General features: G+C 44.0%; 1 non-coding gene across 1 annotated transcript; it reads left to right on the top strand.

Annotated features, from left to right (window-relative positions):
- Window positions 1–8,931: 8,931 nt before the first annotated feature.
- Window positions 8,932–9,035, top strand: LOC112853812 (U6 spliceosomal RNA). Its single transcript, XR_003222939.1, has one exon. It is a non-coding gene; the product is annotated as a U6 spliceosomal RNA (small nuclear RNA).
- Window positions 9,036–15,578: the final 6,543 nt, after the last annotated feature.

Here is a 15,578-nt window from a genome sequence, read left to right on the forward strand (position 1 = left end):
TTTTCTCAGCAAGTGCCCAACTGTTCCAGCACTACTTTGGACAGCTACCGATGTTCTTGCAGCGTCAGAATCTAAACTGTAAAGTACTTTGTGAAGTGATGGCATCTAAGGACCTACAAATGCAAGGGAGCGTCTGGATGTTCTCTGTGTCTGACCATGTCTGCGCACAGCTTTTCTTTGTATATGAGGATGGCCAGGCAGGCGACGCCAACGTTAATACTGGGATCCCAAGATACGGAGGGCAATCACGCATGTGATCAGAATCATGCATGTGAAATCATGCAGGTTTTCACAAACTGAGGGGGCCCCAGCCCTTGTATGACCCCTGTGCCCATCAGAATCCATCTGCCCTCACAAAAGGCAGGCTTCCTTGAGGAATCAAGGAACCATTACCAAGGGACAGCAAAAAAAAAAAAAAAAAAAAAAAAAAATGGAAGAGGCATCCTTCATGATCCAGACTGACCCAGAGATTACTCCACATTTGGATGGTCCAGACTGACTCCCTCCCCCTGATTCTCCCCGTTGACTTCACACTGTTTGTAAATAAACCAATAAAGACACATTGTGCTCTACCCTACTTCCTTCTTTCAGCTCTCTCCCTCTCTCTCCCTCCCCTTTCCCACAACAGTTACTGAAGCCACCTCCTCCAGTCCCCTGTCCTGATATGTCCCCACGTACCTCACTCTCCTCTGCTACTTCATGGGGAAAACAGAAGCCAGCAGGAAGGAATGACTCTATACCTACAATTTTGCAGGTGTCTGTCCCCATTCTTACTACCTTCCCATGATGAAAGGAGGAAGTCTCTCCTTCGAAAGCCAGTCCCTGCATCCGAGCTCCATGGCTCATCATGGCCGGCACACTCGGTAACCTTACTCATCAACCATCGCCTCTCCCCTGCTTCTTCCTCAACACTATCGCTCCTAAAAACCTTGTCTTTGCACGTAACACAAAATTCTCCTTGCTTCCCCTCTCATTACCTCTCCACCTCTCTCCCTCACTTCAAAGCCAGGATTCTTGAATGTGCTTTCCGTGCTGGCTGCTTATGCGTCCCGACAACCCATTCCCTCCTTCAAGTGCAGCCTGGTCTCTGTCCTCACAATGTTTAAGCAGTGCTCTCCAACATCTCCAAAGGCATTTCATCGCTGAAGCCAGCGGACATCTTTCAGCCTTATCTTACTTGACATCTCTATCGTATTTGCACAATCGAACGTCTCTTCTTTTTGAAGACATGCCCTTCTCTCGGCCTCTTTTGCTTTCCCTTAATGTCTCTGCCTACTCGCCGGTCTCTAGTCATTTCCTCCTGCCTCTGCCACTTCTCACTGTTTCAGGCCCACTTCTCTGCTCTCTTTACACACTAAGCCTGGACACCCACCCCATCCTTGACGCTCCTCCTCCTTATTCTCTATAAGGAATACATTTCCACATCCTTCATCCTACTTCCGTGGTGTGTCAGCCAGCCCTGGCTGCCATAACACAATACCACAAACTGGGCGGTTTGAACACAGAAATTGATTTTTTCACAATTCTGAAGGCGAGAAGTCCCAAATCGGTCATGGTCAGTTTCTGGTGAGGACTCCCTTCCAGGCTTATAGAGGGCTGCCTTCTTACAGTGTCCTCGCCTGGTAGAGATAGAGTGCAAGCTCTCCGGGGTCTCTTCTTATACGGACACAGATCTCCTCGTGAGGGCCCCACCCCACCCCCGACCTCATCTAAACCTAATCATCTCCCAAGGCCCCACCTCCAAATACCATCATATTGGGCCTTAGGGCGTCAATCCATTGTGGGGGAAGGGTACGTAATTCAGTCAATAGCGTGATGCTCTGAAATTCTTCTGCCTTTCCCATCTCTGCTGCCATTTTTCTTATCTAGATTATTTCAATAGTTTCTCAGCTGGGCTCTCTGCCTATGTTATCTCCTTTAAAACCATTCTCCGTCCTGGAGCTAGACTGATGGTTTTGAGTCAGAAATCAGGTCTCATTAATCACTTGCAAAAGATTTTAGTAGTTTCTGATAGACTTCCTGTAAACTCTACACACCTTGATGGAGCACAGAAATCCCTTCATGCTTGGACACCAGCTTATCTCTCTGGTTTGACCCCTCTCTCCCTTCCCCCTTGTACTCAGCGATACCTCCATAGCACTTAGGGTTCTGTGGACACACCCTGCTTATTAAATTTCCACATTTTTTTTTAACATTTGTTGATTTTTGAGAGAGAGAGAGACAGAGACAGAGCACGAGTGGAGGAGGGGCAGAGAGAGAGGGAGACACAGAATCCGAAGCAGGCTCCAGGCTCCGAGCTGTCAGCACAGAGCCCGTCTCGGGGCTCGAACCCACGAACCAGGAGATCATGACCTGAGCCGAAGTGGGATGCTTAACCGGCTGAGCCCCCTACGTGCCCCAAATTGTCCACATTTTCAAGACTCAGCTTAGATGTCACCTTCTTTCTAGCAAGCTTTCCATGACCCTTTGGGTAGATTAGGTGTTTTTCCTAAATATCTCCACAGTGTTCACTTCTTTCTCCACCCTTAGCCAACATGGTCAGAGGTCATGGTTTCTTACTGGTCTGTCTCCTTGACGTGGCTATAAGCTTCTCAAGGGCAGCAGCTCATTCCCAACTCCTCACTCAATGCCAAGTTTATGGTGCAGCCCTGAGCACAAGCAGATACTTTGTGTTTGCTTATTACGTGAAAGCAATTTGGTGCAACTTCTTTTATTGATGAGAAAACTAACAAAGAGAATATAAGCTCTCACTCGAACAAAGCCCAGCTGGCAAAGGAGCTCAGGAACAAAGGCTGTCGCTATCCATGAGTCAGCTATCAGCTTTTCCAGGGCCGGTATTGACACCCCTGGAAAAAGTGATTAGAATCGAATTATTTTGCTTCTTTGGGCCTTTGTCTGTAAAATGAAGAGGTTGCACTAAATCATCTCCTAAACTTCCTTCTAGGAAGGAAGGCCAAGGTTTTATCATTTCTTATATGGTGACCATACATGTCTGGTTGGAACTTTTCAGAAGTCACCGACTTAGGATCTTTCTTACTCTACCAGAAAAGAATTTGGGGATAGCCTGGGTTTATAAAGACCCCAGGCAATCAAGGCTTCTCTTCCCTGCCCATTCATTTTTGTCATTAATTCAACATTTATTGAGCACCTGATGTGTACCAAGCATATCATGCTTTTCAGCTTAGACATTTCACAAGTGCTGAGAAACAACAAGTTCCAAGGACACAATTCTCTGTGAAGACCATTTCCTGTCTAATTTTCCACACTCCAGATAGAAATGCAGTGGCTTCATAGGGGAAAACTGTATAGAAGGCACTAAGAACCGTTCTATTCAGTTGCATTTAGAAATGGTTATGTAACTACTACATTGAACAAGCATGACTCATAGGATGTAATCAATCATAAAGCAAGACTTCAAATGTATTCCCCGGAGTGAACACTTTCTCTGCTCTTAGATGAAATTTAGACCAACATTTTATTCTCTAGTCACTTCCGGGTCATAAAATGTCCTTTGGCCAGTCATCGGCATGTCTAGCTTCGGGTCGCAGTAGCAACATCAATTTGTTTTCGCACTTAGACTTCTCCCTTCCTCGGCTCCGCCGCCTACAAAAGGCTGCAACCCGGTGAGAAGAGCAGCCCGTGGCCTCACTTTTCCCCATCTCTGCATCTTTCATCTTTCTAACGGGGATTTCACTCCTCTCTCGGGTTGGAGCAGCGGGAGGAAGCTGGGGAAGGCAGAGAAGCAAATCTCTCACTTGTCTTCTCTGGCCTCGACAAGCATTCAGAGTTGCCTCTCTCTACTTGGGGTTTCAAGACACTGCAGGGTAGGGTTTTTCTAACCCTGTCGACAGATGGAGATGTCTTCATATGTCTGATCACTTCCTCTTCCCTCGGACCGCGGGAATCTGGCACCAACGCCAGTCTTTTTTTTTTTTTTTTCTTCTTCTGGTCCCCCATCCAGATGACCCTCTTAGAAAGGACACAAGATGACCTCCTGCCTGCTTTCTCTCATGGGTGGTCCACGTCTTATCCAAGGGAATCACTCACACTTTTTTTGCTCCCGAAGCCTTGGAAGGGCAAGGGGGGCAAACACCCAACACACAAGACTACTCTGTGCAAACCAACCCTTTCCTTGCACCCGTAGCTCTCCTTCTTAATGTACTTTCTGATTTATGTAAGAAGCTGCAAAGTCACGTAATCAGCTTTTGACAACCTCCTTTGCAAATTTTGCAAATGAAAGTCTCCCACCTCCCTTAAAAATGTGGTATCGACGCCTCGGTGCTTTAGCTGAAACGTTTGGTTCTTTTACATTATACCTGCCTTGCAATGTTGCAATGGCCAATCCCTCATCCCATTTTTGGTCTGCATTCACTGGGTCACTGTGACAAGTAGCCTTGTCCTCCCCCTGGTTTCCTTACCTAAGAGAAAGTTCATATGAATTTTCGTATGACATTATTTGCATAATCTGGAAACGGGGCCTCGTCTGAGCTTCTTGGAGCTGCCATGATAAAATACCACCAACAGGGTGTTGGAAGCAACAGCACTTATATGTCACAGTCCAGGAGGCCACAGTCTGAAATTAAAGCGATGGGGCGCCTGGGTGGCGCAGTCGGTTAAGCGTCCGACTTCAGCCAGGTCACGATCTCGCGGTCCGTGAGTTGGAGCCCCGCGTCGGGCTCTGGGCTGATGGCTCGGAGCCTGGAGCCTGTTTCCGATTCTGTGTCTCCCTCTCTCTCTGCCCCTCCCCCGTTCATGCTCTGTCTCTCTCTGTCCCAAAAATAAATAAACGTTGAAAAAAAAATTAAAAAAAAAAAAAAAAAAGCATTACCCAGGCCACATCCCTCCAAAGGCTCTGAGATAAAATCTACTCTAAGTCTCTCTCTTAGCTTTTGGTGGTTACTGGCAATCTTTGGCTTGTGGCTACACTGCCTCAATCTCTGCCTCTGTCTTCACATGAGGATTCCCCTATATGTCTGTGTCTCTGCGTGCCCTTCTTCTCTTTTTTTTTTTTTTTCCAGAGAGAGAGAGAGAGAGAGAGAGGATCCCAAGTAGACTCCACATTCAGCTCAGAGCCTGACATGGGACTCAAACCCATGACCTTGCGATTATGACCTCAGCGGGAATCAGGAGGCGCAGGCTCAACGTACTGGGCCACCCAGGTGCCCCCCTCTGCATGGCCTTCTTATAAAGACATCAGTCATTGGATTTAGGGCCCATGCTAACCCACTAGGACATCATCGTAACTTGATTACCTCTGCAAAGACCTTATTTCCAAATAAGGTCATAATCACAGGTTCTGGGTGGGCTTGGGTTTGGGGAAGGGGGGGGTACACTCTACAGTCCAATACCGATACTGAAATATATTCTGTAGAAAGGTTCAAAATCAGTGCATATACCATGTGGCACGTTTTTCCCCCCCAGTAATTTTTTTTGATGGAGGGATTACATTAATTTCCCAAAGGCCCATGGAAATAGTGCCTCTGGGTTTCACCGCATAGCAATAGTCATGTTCATAGAGGACTATGGCAAAAGCAGCATTCAAACAGCTTAATAAGCACAGTTATGTATCGTATGGGAGAATCGACGCAAACTAATAGTAGCTCCCCTCGAGATGGGCGAGCGGATGCTTTTTCTGCAGCTGCATCGGGAGTGGTACGACGTAGTATTTTTTGATTTTTGCCACGTGACTTGTGAAACCAAAAGAGATTCAAAAAAGACAAATGACGTTGTAATTTTGAGTGGTTTGACTCTAACTGCGCATGCCGAAGTTGTAGCAGCACTCGTAGTGATATGTCGTTCTAGATAATTATCCATTTCGAGGCCTCTGCAACATTTGAGATATTTTTCCTGGGACTGCCTCCTCCCCAACCCCGTACCGGATTTCCCTTTTCCCAAAAGTTCAAGCGGTCGGTTGGAATGTCGTTCGAATGATGACGTAACGGCAGACATGCAACGGAAAGCAAGTAAAGGAGAACCTTCCTCATGATATCCATCAAAGTTGGTTTTTCTTTTTTTAGCAGAAACTTCAAATACAATTTCTTCATGATTCGTCAACTGAAATCTATCCTGAGGAAAGGTGGACCTTTAGAAGGGTGCAATCAGTGGTTAATGCATATGTATATTCTACTTCCTGCCCATTTGTCTTTTTTCTAGTCGTGAGTAACTTCTTCCCAGGACCTTTGAGTTTGTTGGCCAAGAACGCCTTCTGGAAAATCATGAACTTCTCCATCCTGGCTAACTTAATGAGATTGTGATGGACATTTGGAAATTGGGAGTGACTTCATTGCATTGCAAGTATTTCTCAGAATGCTTTTAGACCTTTCTTATGACTACTTTTACCTGTATTTGATGTGCAACTTCTTCTCTGGACGTGGCGAACACAGGTACCTGCTACCTTTGCACGTGCAAACGGGGTCACTGGACACCTACCCATTCTTTCCGTGCCAACGATTTATGCCAAATTAAATCTTCCTTTGGGTAATTGTTTTCCTTATGTCTTACTGTGTTGCTGCATTTTTTTTTGCAATTTGTATTGTATTTTCTTCTGTAAGACATTTGGATTCTTGTGGAAGTGTTGTGTATGTAAATAATGGAAACAACACCCACACCATTACTTAGCTACTGTGGGTGCTGCCACACTTTTTTCTTCCTGTTTTCTTCCTTTCTTTTTTAAATCACCGTAAGAATAGTTCTTTGGAATAAAGATGATGCAACAGTCTTAAAGATACAGTCGGCGCTCTCTGGTATTAATTAACGGAGAGTAGCGTTTATTGAGAAACTGTCCTCTATAACTGATAGCCAGCACGACTGGTTCGAACTGCATGGCATTCTGAATCTGCGCTGGCTTAAAACGCAGCGGCAGGTCGGGGGTGGGGGGGCTGTGTGGCTCAGTCGCCTGAGCATCTGACTTCGGCTCAGGTCATGATATGGCCGTTTGTGAGTTCAAGCCCCGCGTCGGGCTCTGTGCTGACAGCTCAGAGCCTGGAACCTGCTTGGGATTCTGTGTCTCCCCCTCTCTCTGCCCCTCCCCTGCTCATGCTCTGTCTCTCTCTGTCTCTCAATAATAAATAAACGTTGAAACACAGCAGCAGGTGTGACACACATTGTATAATGTTCCGCCATAAATTGAGCATGGCAGGAGGTATACAACTCTCAAAGTGAAATGGTTACATGGTAACCAGACAAATGATTGAGCTTCTATATGGGTTGGCCTGTTTCTATAAAATAAGTCAGGCAGCAAAGAAGATTTTTTTTTCTCTGCTCTGGAGAAAGGACCGTAAGTGCAAGTTACACAAAAGCGCTGGGCACAGTTGTACTCAGTAGTCTTCTAGGACTTTCAGAATATCTGTTACCTAACAGGCTCCAAGGGCACTGTTTGAACTATCAAGGCGCACTTGGAAGCAGGTCCGTGGAGCCCTGGTCATAAATGCTAAGAGAGAGAAGGGACTGAAGCCTGCTTCCCTTGGTCTCTGCTGGCCTCCTTGGGTGCAGGACAGGCTGTGACCACATCGGCACAGACCATGGGAAGGAGGAAGAAGCCAGGATCCAGTGGGGGGGACAGGGTCCAGAACCTGTCTTCAGAAGCTGGCCCGTCCCCAGGAGGCAGCGAGGCAGGCCGGTGAGCGGCGGTCAAAGGGCACGACTAGCTCAGATCGGGCCAGGCTATTTGGGTATCTGAGTGAGTCCTCGCTGCCAGCAGAACACAGTTCTGGAAGAAGTCCAGGTGACGATCCTCAAAATCAGGCACAGTTCCAGGTGATTGGTCCAGTCACAGCAGGCCCCCCGCCAGAAACTGAGAAGAGAGTAGGAAATCACATCCTGCTTCTGAAGACGAGGGGAAGAGAGCAAGGGTTTGCAGAGCAGAGGAAGCAGGGGTCCAGGGCAAGCATCTAACCGCTGCACAGAGCTAAAATGCCCAGCAGAGAAACTGAGGCCGACTCAGGTCACAAGGCTTTGGCCAAAATGATCAAAGAACTCTGAGACTCCCGAGTCGACACCAGGAACCAGATTTCCAAGTCTCTAGGCAACCAAAGCCATTCCGTCTATTAATAGGTCTCAGGCTGACGACCCTGATCAGGACGGGCTCTGACTGCTTGGGGGCGACTAAGAGCTTCCGGAGCTTGAACGTGCAGAAGAATTACCTGGGATCTTGTTAGAACGCAAATTCTGATTGGGCGGGTGCGATTGGGGCCAATAGTCTGAATTTCTAACAAGAGCCCAAGTGATGCTGCTGATTTGCTAGAGCAGCAAAACTGAGAGTCCAAACTTGCTGTGAATTCGCTTCCCTCCCCGCCCCCGCTCCCATCCATGACACCTGCGAGAGCAACACGTCCCTCTTCCCCCACCCTGCTCATTGTCAAGTCTGACCATCTTCTTTTCCTGGCTTTCCTTCCCCCCCACCCCCCATCCTCCCAACTCCTTTGTCCTAGTGCATTTCTTTTTTTTTTTTAATTTTTAAATTATTTATTGATTTATTTTAATGTTTTTATTTTTGAGAAAGAGAGAGACAGAATGAGAGCGAGGGAGGGGCAGAGAGAGAGGGAGACACAGAATCCTAAGCAGGCTCCAGGCTCTGAGCTGTCAGACGTGGGGCTCGAATGTATGAACCACGAGATCACGGCCCGAGCCAAAGTCCAACGCTTAACCGACTGAGCCCCCCCCACCCCGGGCACCCTTGTCCTGCTGCATTTCTTCTGTTGAGACCACCAACGGAAAAAGAGCTTTTGTTCAGAAAATAGAAAGACCAAGGTAACAAAAGCCAAAATCATTGTTCCCATTGTCAACACACAACTAAATGCTTGTATGTTTGATAAACACAATCAATCCAGATTAATGTCTTTTTCAGTCACCATTTCCTATAGAGAGTAAAGAGCATGTGACCTCTTCCCTTTCCCCCCTGATATCCTCAGGCAGTGAAGAAGTGTCTTCTGAGTGCTCACTTCAACAGCACATATACTAAAATTGGAATGATAGAGAGATTATCATGAACCCTGCGCAAAGATCACATGCAAATTCCTGAAGCGTGCCATATTTTTAAAAAGACATTAAAACAGACCCAAATTAAGGAGAACTGTACCATGTTTATGAAAGAAAGCGATGGAGTAAAAAAATTTAATTCTACTCTAATTAATCCATAAAAACAATGCAAATCCAACAGAAATCTCAATTGATTTTTAATACAACCTAATTCTAAAATTTCAGTAACAAAGCAAATGGCCAAGAATAACTAAGAAAATTTTGGAGCTAAAGAATACAGTGTGGGAAAAAGGAAAAAAAAAAAAAAAGACTAGGGTGTGGGAGGGGAGTTTTCACTCTACAAGAGCTTAAGACTTAATACGTAGTCAGTTATTAAAATGGTGTAACAATAGTTATAGCTCTGTTTAACGTGATCATAAGTGATTTCAATTTTATTTGTGCTCTTTTGATTTTCTACACCAAATATGTACTCGTTTCGTGATTAAAAAATAAGCCGAAACTTGGGGCGCCTGGGTGGCTCAGTTGGTTAAGCGTCCGACTTCAGCTCAGGTCACGATCTCGTGGTCCGTGAGTTCGAGCCCCGCGTCGGGCTCTGGGCTGATGGCTCAGAGCCTGGAGCCTGCTTCCGATTCTGTGTCTCCCTCTCTCTCTGTCCCTCCCCCGTTCATGCTCTGTCTCTCTCTGTCTCAAAAATAAATAAACGTTAAAAAAAAAAAAAAATAAGCCAAAACAAACAAAAAGCCAAAAAACACCTAATGCTTTGAAAAAAGGGAAATATCTACTAAAAGGTTTTAAAAAATCAGAATGGCCTCACATATTTATTTTATATCCTTATTCCCTAAAAATAGATCTGTATATAGTCTCCACTGGATAGTTTCCACTTCCAGCAATAAGGGGTCACTATTTCCTGGCTTACACTGGAAACTAATCATATAATATAGGGCTGGTTATTTAAGCTCTCTCAGTGTTTCAACCTACCAAATGGTGAGAGTAATAGCTTCCCAGCTCAACTTGGAGGATTTGTTGTTAGAATCGTACAAGATAGGGGCGCCTGGGTGGCTCAGTGGGTTAAGCATCCCGCTTCGGCTCAGGTCATAATCTCCTAGTTCGTGGGTTTGAGCCCCAAGACAGGCTCTGTGCTGACAGCTCAAATCCTGAAGCCTGCTTCAGATTCTGTCTCCCTCACTCTCTGCTCCTTCCTTGCTCTCTTTCTGTCTCTCCCAAAAATAAATAAACATTAAAAAAAATTTTTTTTAAGGAATTGTACAAGACAGTAAGTGAACGTGCTTAACCAAGTATCGAAACCTATACACATGCATACCGCTCTTTGGTCAGTATTTGAAACGGAGCAGTTACAGATTTTAGAACTTTGTACTGACCCATGTTAGTGTGGCTGGATTACTGAAGCCACTTGTGCTCAACAGGTAAAGAGAGCATGCCTCCTTTATATCACCGCTGCACTCCCCGTGGCCCATCTCCTTACGCACTGTTTCCCATGTATTCAATGACTACACTTACTGAGCGCCAATAGGCACCAGGGCCAGAGTCACGACGGTGAAAGAGACACTGTCCTTGTGCTCATGAAGCTTACAGATAAGCAGAGGATTTGTGGACAAGAAAAGAGGAAATTTCAACATAGGGCGACAAATGCTGGGACATGGTGAGTCCAGAGTGCCATGAGCTCTCCTGGGGCCACTACCCAGGTTCGGATGGTCACAGAATGGTTCTTTAGCCACGTAACAGGTAAAATAATGAAAAGGGTGAAGAATGGTGGAGGGGACTGGAGACTGGGGGGAGGGGGGAGGGAAACATGTTCCAGGCACAGGGTAGAGCCCTTGAACTGCCCCCAGAGGGCAAGGAAAAGCATTGGAACTACTTTGGGCTTAAAACAAAACACACCCTAGATCATTTTGAAAATCTGCTTCCTAATGTTGCCTAGGCCAGGCTCAGCATGGGCTCAGCATGACATGTTTTGTGGTAAGTTGTAGGATGACCCCTCCTCTGCCTCAAGCCTCCAGACCACTCCCCTGCTGGCCTTTAACACCCACCCCCCCTCCACCGCCTGGCCTTTCCTTTTGAAAAGATAGCACTCTGAAGAGGTGGAAAGAGGCTTTTCTCTTTTGAAGCAGCAGCATTATTAACAGAGAAGGAAAAGTCTCCCATGAGCTACAGCAAAATCCTGCAGATTGGTTTATGAATCAATGTAGCTTAGGCTAAAGCAACCTAATTTCCTGAAAGCCACTCCGTGGCTTTAGGCTTCCAAAGGGGCATAAAGCTTGTATGATATTTACTCTTAGTTAAAATTAAGTGGAAATGGCCAAAAACAAAACAAAACAAAACAAAACAAAAAAACAACCCTGAAAAGGAATTCTTCTGGGAGGTCATATCATTAAAAAAAAAAAATAAGGCCTACAAAGAAATATGGGAAAAAACGCATACATTGGATTAAAGAAGGTTTGGCATTATACACATTAAAATGTTAAATTATTAACTATCTCAGAGTAATTGGGTTTCATGTGACTTTTATCTCTTTTTTTTATTGTGAAATAAAACGCACATTTGGGAAAGTGCATGATATATAAAAGTTTAATTTAGGGGCGCCTGGGTGGCTCAGTCGGTTGAGCGCCCGACTTCGGCTCAGGTCATGATCTCACAGTTCGTGAGTTCGAGCCCCGCATCGGGCTCTGTGCTGGCAGCTCAGAGCCTGGAGCCTGCTTGGGATTCTGCGTCTCCCTCTCTCTCTGCCCCTTCCCCTCTCATGTTCTGTCTCTCTCTGTCTCTCAAAAATGAATAAACATTAAAAAAATTAAAAAAAAAGTTTAATTTAATAAATTCTTGTAAAGTGAACGCTCACATGACTGCTACTCAGGTTAAGAAATAGAACATAGCCCAGAAGCCCTCTCTCCATCGCTTCCCAATCTCAACCCGCCCTCTTCCCAAGAGGCCACTGTTGCCCTTAGGTTTATGATAATCTCTTTTTTTGTGTCTTTTTTTTAGTTTCACCACCTAAGTATATATCACTCAATACTATAAATACTGTAAAATTAACTGTATCTTTTAATGTTTTTTTGAACTTTAGATACATGGGAGAACATATATATATATATGTATATATATATATATATATATATATATATATATATATCAACAATGTTTCAACTTGTGGAATGTACTGACTATATATATATTGTTTTATTTATTTATTTATTTATTTATTTATTTATTTATTTATCTATTTTTTTGCCTCTGGCTTCTATCTCTTAACCTTAAGTTTCTCAATTTTATCCATGCTGCTGACAGTACTGTGGTGAACCCATCTTCAATGCTATTTGGTATTCCAAGGTTAGATGTACACATTGTATTTGTTCACTCTACTGTTGACGGGCAGTCTGGCTTGTTTTCAGTTTGGGGCTATTAGGAATAGGGAGTTGCTATTCTTCAGGTATCCACGTGCCCGTGTTACTATTGGGTATACATCCACGGGTGGGAATCTGGGTCACCAGATATGCATATCGCTAACTTTCATAGATAATGCCGAACAATTATCCAAGAACAGCAGCAGCAATCAACCTTCCCGGTAGCAGTGTGTGAGAGTTCCTCCTGCCCTGCACTCAAGTTTTATGTAATTTTTTCCTTTAGCTTATCTGAATTTTCTCTTTTTCTCTATAATAAATATCTATATGTGTTTAATTAGCAAAATGGCTTAATTAGGCAAAATGCTATTCTAAGATCTCTTAAACTTGGGCTTCCCAATGAGGGTGTTATTTTTCTAATGTGATAGATAAGATTTGTGTGTGTTCTTTTTATCTTTTCAACGTTTTTATTTTATTTTTGAGAGAGAGACAGAGTGCAAATGGGGGAGGGACAGAGGGAGAGGGAGACACAGAATCTGAAGCAGGCTCCAGACTGAGCCGTCAGCACAGAGCCTGGTGTGGGGCTCGAACTCATGGAGTGTGAGATCATGACCTGAGCTAAAGTCAGACGCTTAATGACTGAGCCACCCAGGCGCCCCTCAGTTCTGTGTGTTTTTGACCATCGTGCGAATGGAACAATCCAGTATACATTATTTTGTGTCTAGCCTCTTCCCCCCCCCCCCATCATTGTGAAATTCATCCATGCCACTATGTGTAAGCGTAACTTTGTTCATTTTCTTCCTTTCTCATCACAAGGAAGAGATACTGACCTAAAGGATCTGATCTTTCAACACTTTCAACTTGTGGAATGTACTGACCAATGCCACACATGGATTAGAACACTTTAGGGCCGTTTGTATTTTTGTTTTTTCCACAAACAAAGATTATAGAAAGGTTATAGGTTAGAAAGATTATATGGAGGGTGAGTGTGATACCTGTAGAGCTACGCTGATCTCTGTAATAATGACTCCACTTGGAATCGTCTCTCAGTGATAATGAACGTGTTCTCTCCCTTCTTGTCCACCGAAAATGCAAAACTGCATCACATCCCCAGGCTCCACACTTTTATGTAAAATAGAGCTGTCACAGGATTTTACTGAAAAGTTGATTTATTTCCGAGGATCATGAGAGTCCAAGGATGAAACTGGCATGTGGCCACAGGGAGAGCCCTTGACCTAAAAGCAGGGACAACTTCAAAGCTGTGTTGGTACATAATGGAACACGGCACTTTTAGCATGAATCATAGCCTCAAAACTTTCTAGGGGAAAAAAAAAAAATCCTAAAACTGTCCTCCAAAAGGAAAGGTGAAATCAACAGTTTATATTTTTTACTCTTTCAAATAAGCAATGCTAACCCCTTCTACAAAAGCAATTGCTTAAATCTAGCTTCCAAGACCCCACTTTCTTCCTTTCTTTTTTCCTTTCTTTCTCTCTTCCTTCCTTCTTTCCTTCTTTTCTTTCTTTCCTTCCTTCTTTCTTTTCCATTTCTTTCTTTCTTTCTTTCTTTCTTTCTTTCTTTCTTTCTTCTTTCTTTCTTTCTTCTTTCTTTCTTTCTTCTTTCTTTCTTCCAGAGCAAAGTGTCAGCTGAGCTTGAACTCTTAAAGTGGGATCTTGATATGAATCTATGTTTTCAAGATAGCCAGACAGGCTCTCTGAAATTAGCTCTCTGAAAGGCTGTGTGTGAATGCGTAGTAAATGTAATTTTTCTTCTTTTTTTTTCTTCAGGCCTTGAGATGTAATTATTACAGCTTCAAATGTCCCTAGTGATATTAGCTAGATAATCAAATTTGGATCACAGGAATGAAACCACCTAGCGTGTGCTTTCATTACTGCTCTCCTTAAAATAATTCACTGAAGGGGTGCCTGGGTGGCTCGGTCGGTTAAGCGTCCGACTTCGGCTCAGGTCACGATCTCACGGTCCGTGAGTTCGAGCCCCGCGTCGGGCTCTGTGCTGACAGCTCAGAGCCTGGAGCCTGCTTCCGATTCTGTGTCTCCCTCTCTCTCTGCTCCTCCCCTGTTCACGCTCTGTCTCAAAAATAAATAAACGTTAAAAAAATAATAATAATTCACTGAAGATAATTCTGCCCTCCCCCCACCCACAAATATGTCAGTAGACCATGGACATAGCCAGCAAATTTAGCAAGAAAGCTCTAAATGGTCAAACTGATTCTCAAAACAAAGAATGCCATGTTTGAACACAACAGGTAAAACATTTTTCCATCACAAAAGTCGAACAAAACATTGCTGAAATCAGGTGCAAAAAATGACATATCAAGAATGCTGAGTAGAACTACAAAATTTAGGAGACCTCATTGCCAACCCCGATAATGACGAGCTTACTGATTAACTTTCTAAAAGAACAGGGGAGGATAACATTTCTTCAATAGTTGATTGAGAATTATGTTTTTATTAGTGAACTACGTAGGTACCCATTGGTAAAAATACCTATGAGCGCATAAGTCATTTTTAATAAGAATACGGTTAATCTTGTAGAAACTTAAACTATTTGAAATCAAGATTTCATCAAATTGAACAGTGCCAACATGCTTTTTTGTGCTTGCCTTCACGAAGGAGATAAAAAAAAAACCCTTTCCTACTCTTGCCCCCACCCCTACTTGCCATTCCTTTCTCCGGTTGAGGCTACGAGAGAAATTCTTAGACCGGGAAGGCACTGGGTAGAAAGTTATTGTTCTCCTTTGCCAATGCTTTTTGATCCCTATCAACCAATCTCCTCTGCTATTTCATAAAAAAGAGGATCCCAGCTGTGCCAAATCATGTGATGGCTATATAATCTCAACACGATCCACGGGGGTTTAAGGACAGAAATTAACAAATATATTTCAGCTTGAAACCTTACCCAGAAAGAATATCAACTAGTTTCCCAAACATAAATAGACCAGGGATTCCATCGTCTTGCTTTATAAGAACCCAAGAGTGAGGATTACCATGAGAAAGGTTTTCTAGAATTGGATTTTGCTTGTCACAGAAACGTCCACCTTCTGTGGCTGCTCAAATAGAACGAGCATTGAACTGAGAAATAAATGTCTCAGGTTCCAGTACTGCATTTGCCACCAACTAGTTGTGTAATCTTTGCCAATTTCCTGCAATTCTTTGGCCCAGATTCCTGTCTATAAAATGAAAAAATTGAACTAGATCCTGTAAGTATCCTTCCAGCTCTAATAATATGGTA

This window comes from Puma concolor, chromosome B2 (assembly GCF_028749965.1).
Source record: "Puma concolor isolate L17-30 chromosome B2, mPumCon1.1.hap2, whole genome shotgun sequence".
NCBI lineage: Eukaryota > Metazoa > Chordata > Mammalia > Carnivora > Felidae > Puma > Puma concolor.